Source organism: Trichechus manatus, unplaced genomic scaffold, assembly GCF_000243295.1.
Source record: "Trichechus manatus latirostris isolate Lorelei unplaced genomic scaffold, TriManLat1.0 scaffold00034, whole genome shotgun sequence".
NCBI classification, from domain to species: Eukaryota; Metazoa; Chordata; class Mammalia; order Sirenia; family Trichechidae; genus Trichechus; species Trichechus manatus.
The window spans coordinates 10,068,907-10,076,795 of NW_004443970.1; the positions used below are offsets into that span (position 1 = coordinate 10,068,907).

At 45.0% G+C, this 7,889-nt stretch overlaps 1 pseudogene; it reads left to right on the forward strand.

Annotated features, from left to right (window-relative positions):
• The first annotated feature begins 974 nt into the window (after positions 1–974).
• LOC101350456 (heat shock 70 kDa protein 1-like) lies at positions 975–3,257 on the forward strand (annotated as a pseudogene).
• The last annotated feature ends 4,632 nt before the right edge of the window (positions 3,258–7,889 follow it).

The following is a 7,889-nucleotide window of genomic DNA, read 5'->3' on the forward strand; positions in this document are numbered from 1 at the left end:
TTCACTGACAGAGAGGTGGTGACTGGACATGAGGTCCATTGGCCGGGAATCAAACCTGGGTCTCATGCATGGAAGGAGAGAATTTACTACTGAACCACCACTGTCCCGCAAGCCGCGGTAAGCTTTCAGGAAATACTTGAATGAATAGATGAGTAAATTAACAAATTAAAGTTTCATGCTCTAGAGGACTGAACCAACCAAAGCAAACCCATTGCCATCGAGTAGATTCCCACTCATAGCGACCCTATAGGACAGAGTAGAATTGCTCCATAGGATTTCTCAGGAGCAGCTAGTGGATTTGAACTGTTGACCTTTTGGTTAGCAGCCAAGCTCTTAACCATTGTGCCACCAGGGCTCCAGAGGATTGAAAGGTCTTTAAAATGTATAGCCAGTTATGGAACGGAGAGAACTTTAGCTCTGCTCTGGAAAAGAGACAGGTTCAAGTGGCATCCATATACCTGGGTAGATTAAAAAAACCCCGAGGCCTCAGCCCCCACCAGCACGTAGGGGTGGATTCCCAAAATCCTAGTATATGGCAGTGGCTGTAGATTAGAATTCATTCTGCAGTTTTAGCCCCATTCAACAATACTAGGTCTGTGTTAAATGTTAGTTGCTGTGGAGTCGATTCAAACTTATGGTGAACCCGTAAGTCTCACCAACACACCACATGACTTCTTGGTTTGCTTTCATATTTAATCTCAAATATGATAAAGGTAAGTTTTCCCCAGACTTGAAATAGACTAAAAAACCAAACCAAACCAGTTGCTGTCGAATCTATTCTAACTCATAGTGACCCTACAGGACAGAGTAGAACTGCCCCATAGGGTTCCAAGGCTGTAATCTTTATGGAAGTAGACCGCCACATCTTTCTCCCACAGAATAGGCTGGTGGGTTTTAGCAGTGGAGCTCTTAACTACTGCACCACCAGGGCTCCTTTCACAATGGGCAGAGCCCTCAATTTCTTGAATGCCTGAATGAGCACTGGATGGGGAGTAGCCTCTTTCAAGAAGGACAGTTTTGTTTTAACAACCTCAGTGCTGCTGTCTCCTCAAAGGCAGAGACCAGGGCTACCTGTAAACTCCACAGGGATCAGAGCTGTCCACCAACGGAGACCAGTGGATGGAAGTGGTTGTTGGTCGTGTCAAAGAATCTGGCTGTTGGAGTTTTTAATGCAAAATCACTAAAAGCTATGACCGAAAAGATTTATTTATGCCTGAAGGACATTAACTACACTTTTAAAACCCACAGCTTCCAAGAGCAACACTTGCAGCTCCGGTGCATTCAGGCTCTGGCTTTCTGAAAAGACAGTGCTCCTCATCACAGCTTCCACCCACTGTTTCCAAGCCTGCACCTCAGGGCAGGCAGACAGCAGCGGTCCGACATGGCTAAAAGCAGGCCATCAGCATCGACCTGGGCACCACCTACTCATGCATTGAGGTGTTCTAGCACAGCAAAGTGGAGATCATTGCCAAAGACCAGGGCAACCACACCACCCCAGTTACATAGCCTTCACTGACACCAAGAGGCTTATTGGGGATGCAGCCAAGAACCCGGTGGCTCTGGACTGGCAGAACACGGTGTTCAACGCAAAGCGGCTGACTGGCCGTAAGTTCAGCGACCGAGTGGTGCAGTTGGACATGAAGCACTGGCCCTTCCAGGTGATCAACAACGGAGACAAGCCCAAGCTGCAGGTGAGCTACAAGGGGGGCAACCAAGGCGTTTTACCCCGAGGAGGTCTCATCCATGGTGGTGACCAAGATGAAAGAGATCGTGGAGGCGTCCCTGGGCTACCCGTTGATGAACACAGTGATCACCGTGCTGGCCTACTTCAACGACTTGCAGCGCCAGGTCACCAAAGATGTAGGGGTGATAGTGGGGCTGAAACGTGCTGAAGATCATCAACCAGCCCACGGCAGCCACCTTCGCCTACTGCCTGGACTGGACAGGCAAGGGGGATCCAAAGTGCTCATCTTTGACCTGGGCCACCATATGCTCAAAGTATCCATCCTGACGATCGATGACGGCATCTCCGAGGTGAAGGCCACAGCCGGGGACACCCACGTGGGTGGAGAGGACTTTGACAACAGGCTGGTAAGCCACTTCATGGAGTTCAAGAGGAAGCACATAAGGACATCAGCCAGAACAAGAGGGCCAAGAGGACCCTGCTGTCCAGCACCCAGGCCAGCCTGGAGATCCACTCCCTGTTTGAGGGTATCAACTTCTACACCAGGGCGAGCTTCTAGAAACTGTGGCTCCAACCTGTTCCGGGGCACCTTGCAGCCAGTGGAGAAGGTTCTGCCCCATGCCAAGCTGGACAAGGTGCAGATCCACGATCTGGTCCTGGTGGGAGTCTCCATGCACATCTCCAGGGTACAGAAGCTGCTGCAGGACTTCTTCAATGAGCGCAACCTCAACAGGAGCATCAACCCTGATGAGGTGGTGGCCTACGGGGCAGAGGTGGAGGCAGCCATCCTGATGGGGGACAAGTTTGAAAATGTGCAGGACCTGCTGCTGCTGGACGTGGCTCCCTGTCACTAGGGCTGGAGATGGCTGGGGGTGTCATGACTACCCTAATCAAGCGCAACTCCACCATCCCCACCAAGCAGACAAAGATCTTCACTAACTACTCTGATAACCAGCCCAGGGTGCTGATCCAGGTGTCCGAAGGCAAGATGGCCATGACGCGTGGCAACAACTTGCTGGGTCCATTCGAGCTGAGCAGCGTCCATCCTGCCTCCAGGGGTGTGCCTCACATCGAGGTAACCTTTGACATTGACACCAACAGCATCCTGAACATCCCGGATACTGATCAGAGCATGGGCAAGGCCAACAAAATCACCATCACCAACAATAAGGGCCTACTGAGCAAGGAGGAGATTTGAGAACATGGTGCAGGAGGCTGAGAAGTACAAAGCCTAGGACGAGGTGCAGTGCATGAGGGTGTCTGCTGAGAACACCTGGAGTCGTACCCCTTTGACATGAAGAGTGCAGTGGAGGATGAGGGGATCAAGGACAAGATCAGGAGGCCAACAAGAAGAAGGTGCTGGACAAGTGTCAGGAGGTGATCTCCTGGCTGGATGCCAACATCCTGGTGGAGGAGGACAAGTTGAGCACAAGAGGAAGGAGCTGGAGCAGGTGTGCAACGCTATCATTATCAGACTATACCAGGGGGCAGGTGGTTCCAGGACAGGTGGCTTTGGGGCTCAAGCTCCCCAGGGGTCTTTGCTTCTGGCTCCACCATTGAAGAGGTGGATTAGGGATGCTTCTCTTATTTGTCCATGTGCGTCTTTGAGATGGTTGGGATTCAAGACTTTGCATTGCCTTACGTATTTAATATAGAAACTAAAAGTTGCCTTACATAAAAATTTGCACAACTAGTTCTTATGTGGAATGCCTTCCAGAACCTAAAGGAGCCACTATAATTTTGTTGAACCAAGAGAAGACATTCCATTAAAGACTTCAGAGTAATTCGGATGGTCTCATCTATTAGCCCTGATGTCATAGAATGAGAGAAAGACCATGTCAATGAAACTGAGTCCCAAACTGTTGAGTGCTGTGAGAAAATAATAAACATACAGTATGCGTGGGAATATTGGAAACACATAAATTAAAAGAGTAAGACATAAATAATAAAACATAAGAATCAGGTAAAGTAAATCCTTTAGTTTGCTAGTGCCGCTGTAACACAAATACCACAAGTGGGTGGCTTTAAAGAACAGAGATTTATTTTCTCACAGTTCAGAAGGCTAGAAATTCAAATCTGGATATTGACCATGTCAATTCCTTCCTTGTCAGCAGCCCCTGGGCATTCCATGGTTCCTTGACTTGTAGACGATTCTCACATGGTGTCTGTCTTCCTCCAATTGTGTCTTTTTGTCTATTCTGGTCTCTTTTTTTTTTTAATTTTGGTAAACATATACATTTGCTACTTCAACACTTTTTTACATGTATAATTTGAGGACATTGTATTTCTGTGATTAGGTTTAGGATCCACCCTACACTGGTATAACTTTATTAACATAACAAAAGAAAAACCCTATTTCCGAACAAGATCACATCCACAGGCACAAGGGCCAGGAATTCAACACATATTTTGGAGGGACACAATTCCATCCATAACACTAAACATTAGAATAGAATGTCAAGATCAAGGTGGTAGGGGTGTGGGGACTGGGTAGAGCACAGTTTTGAAGGTTCTACGCATTACTGTAGATGAGTTGCAAATTTGAGTTTTCTTGTGCCAAAAATGAAAAAGGGAATGTAACGTGTGATATTCAAGATAATACCACAAGTTGTGTCCTAGAACTGCCCATGTTAGAGGTGGCCCTAGTTTTGGAATGCCTTCTTTGCCTAAGAACATTGGCAAATTTCAGATACTAACAAGACGGGTAAAATGGAGTTTTACTTTGAGGGAACTGGTTTCCTCTCACTATCCCTAAATCAAATCGTAAAGGTGACAACACATTTTGTCCCTCACAAGGTCTGTCCTGAGGCTCTGAATGGGCTCATCCATTCAATAGACATTTATTGAGGGCTTGCTATGTACCAGCACCTTGCTAGTGTGGTAGATACTGTGATGTGCTGCTCAGTTCCCCTTCAGGAATGAAGGACTCGCTCCTCTGGTTGCTGAGAATGCTGCCTACATCCAGCCCTCAGCTGTCAGTTCCTTCAGGGACTGCCTGAGCAGAAGGAAATAGCCACACCTGGAGTGGCCCACATCTAATGACTGATCAGTGAGGGGTATAAATTCTCGGCCCCCTCATCAAGCTTGGGACAATTCTAAAGAGTCATCCCCACTTCAGAACATTCTATAGGGTTGGCTGGGGCCTCCACTGAGACTGCATCACAGCTCAGCCTTTCCTCTTCCCAATCCTGCTTCTTTCACGTCCCTTCCCATCAATCCCAAGAGTCCTTCCTAATAAACTTTGGACACATTAATCTCCATCTCAAACTTAAAAGTGACGAAACAGAGAAGCTACACCTTGTTAGCACTTATATCCTGTTACCTCTCCAGGAAGTCACGGCCCAAGAGAGGAGGAAGGATGCACCAGTGTCCTAGTGTTTGGGAGCCTGGATGGTCCAGCTTCACCTCTCTACCCCATTATCCTCCCTTCTGGGGGTCCAGTGCTCTTGGACTCTTCCGCTCCTTTCTTACTATCAAAAACTAATCTTGGGCTAAGTTTTCTTACACTTAAAATGAGGGAAATGGACTAAATAGTTTGTAAGCTCTGTAATTATGATACTTGGGACATTTTAAAACACAGTCATGTTCTTTTAAATCTCAACCACATATTGCCAAGAGCCTCAATTTATTCAAAAGCAAACTAAAGGACATTACAATATACGGTTTATTTTTTCAATACAGTATATTTCAGTAAATACATTTACGTCACCATCATTGAAGAACATTCAATGAACACCTGCCAGATGCATCGTATAGCACTTGAAAAATCAGCAGTTGTTGAGATGTTGACATGTTTAAATTTGGCTCATATTACATGAAGCAAATGGGAGTGCATAACTTAGATTGGGAATTACATTCATGCTACATGGCTGTTGTTTCTTCTTCCTTTCCTCTTTTGCTTTTCTTTCAAGCTGCCAGATGGCATGGATGAAATTATTCTAGAATGCAGAGCGCTTGGATTTCTGCAGATGAGCATAACAGTTGGTGCAGACTTTTGCTTCCATCACTTTTTGCCACTCACAGTGATATATCTGTTCCTGCCTGGAACCCCTAGCCATCCATGCTGCTCAGACATGAGGATTGTTCCAGTAACATTGTAAAAAAAAATTGCTCCTTGAGAATTTCTTGCACAGAACTTTTGTTTTACCTCTTTTACTTGTTTTCTCAAAATCTTAGATTTATATGTTTTACCTTTCTTTAAAAACAGAACAAAATAAGCCAGACTACTTGGACACAGTAAAATATAGAGAATGAAATTCCAGCTTGAGGACTCAGGTAGACAATGATGATAGCCAGATCTTATTGGGCATTTTCTATCCATTAACTAATCCTCCCAAGAATGTGTCCACTTCACAGTGGAGGACACTGAGGCACAAAGAGGAAGGGCAACTTGCCTAAAGTTACCCAGTAAGTAAGGGGGAGAACTGGGATTTTAACCTGGGCAGTCTGAGTGATAGAGACCATGATTTGGACTGCTTTTCTCTACTGATATGTGGTCAAACAACATGCCTGTGAAGGAGCACTGTTGGAGCAGTGGGTAAAGCACTCATCTGCTAATTCGAAGTTCAGTGGTTCAAACCCACCAGCTGCTCCACAGGAGAGAAGACCTGGCAAGCTGCTCCTGTAAAGATTACAGACTAGGAAACCCTATGGGTCAGTTCTACTTTGTTCAATTGGGCCTATGGGTCAGAATCAACTTGATGGCACACCATCACCACAATGTGTCTGTGACTCAGTAGCCCCCTCTGAAAAAATGAGAATAAGACATCACCTTCACTATAGGGTTGTTGTGAGGTGATCAGAGGATGGAGGGAAAGCACTTGGCTCTCCGCCAGGCACACAGTGAGTGTGCAGAATGTGTTTGTCACTATTATATTGCAAGGGGCTTGTTATGGGTTAAATTGTGTCCCCCAAAAATGTGTGTTAAAATTCTGGCCCTACGTCTGTAAATATGATAACGTTTGGAAATAATTTTCTTTAAGATGTTAACTAGGTTGTACTGAGTAAGGTGGGTTCTAAATCTAATCATTCTGAGTCATAAAAAGAGCAGAATGGACACAGAGATGCACACAGGGAGACAAGGAAGACAGATGACAAGGATTGCTGGAAGCTACTAGAAGCTGAAATAGACAAGAAAGGACCTTCCCCTAGAGTCACACCCTGAATTCAGACTTCTAGCTTTCTAAACTGTGAGAAAACAAACTTCTGTTCTTTAAAGTCACCCACTTGTGGTATTTTTTGTTATGGCAGCACTAGGTAATTGAGATAGGACTTATCAAGGGAAATGCAGAAATCTCCTCAATATCTCTATTAGTCATTCAATCTGACTTGGAAACTCCACTTTTGAGGAGCTTAGAATGTTGTTCCTCAATAAGTGATGCAAACAGTTAAGCACTCAACTACTAGCCAAAATGTTGGTAATTCGAGCCCACCCAGAGGCGCCTCAGAAGAAAGACCAGTGATCTGTTTCCGAAAGGTCACAGTCTTGAAAACTCTATGGAGCAGTTCTACTCTGCACGCATGGGGTCACCATGAGTTGGAATCGACTAAATGGCAACTAACAACACCACCTAACCGACAACAGAAGATTGAAAACTATCAAGTGTTTGTACATTGTGGGATATCTACACAACGAAATACTATGTTGTCAATGAAAGAATGACATAGCTCTCTATACTGATAAGGAACAACTACCAACATATGTGATTAAATGAAAAATCATAGTGTGATCATTTGTGTAAAAAATATATATATACATATACATACAATATGTATGTGTATGTATATATATGTGCATATATATGTATGTAAACCAAAAAAAACCAAACCCACTGCCATCGAGTCGATTCCAACTCATAGCTACCCTATAGGACAGAATAGAACTGTCCCATAGGGTTTCCGAGGAGCACCTGGTAGATTTGAACGGCCAACCTTTTGGTTAGCAGCTGTAGCTCTTAACCACTACACCACCAGGGCTTCCAAATATGTATGTACACACACATATAAATATATACACTTATACTCTGACACATATGTGGTCTCTGTAAGTCAGAATCGACTTGCTGGCAACTGGCTGGTTGGTTGGAACTCTACTAGAAGAAGGTTCCATGACTATGGTACATACACACAATGGAGTACTATGCAACAAGAAAGAACAACAATGAATCTGTGAAGCATCTCATAACATGGATGAAACTGGAGGACA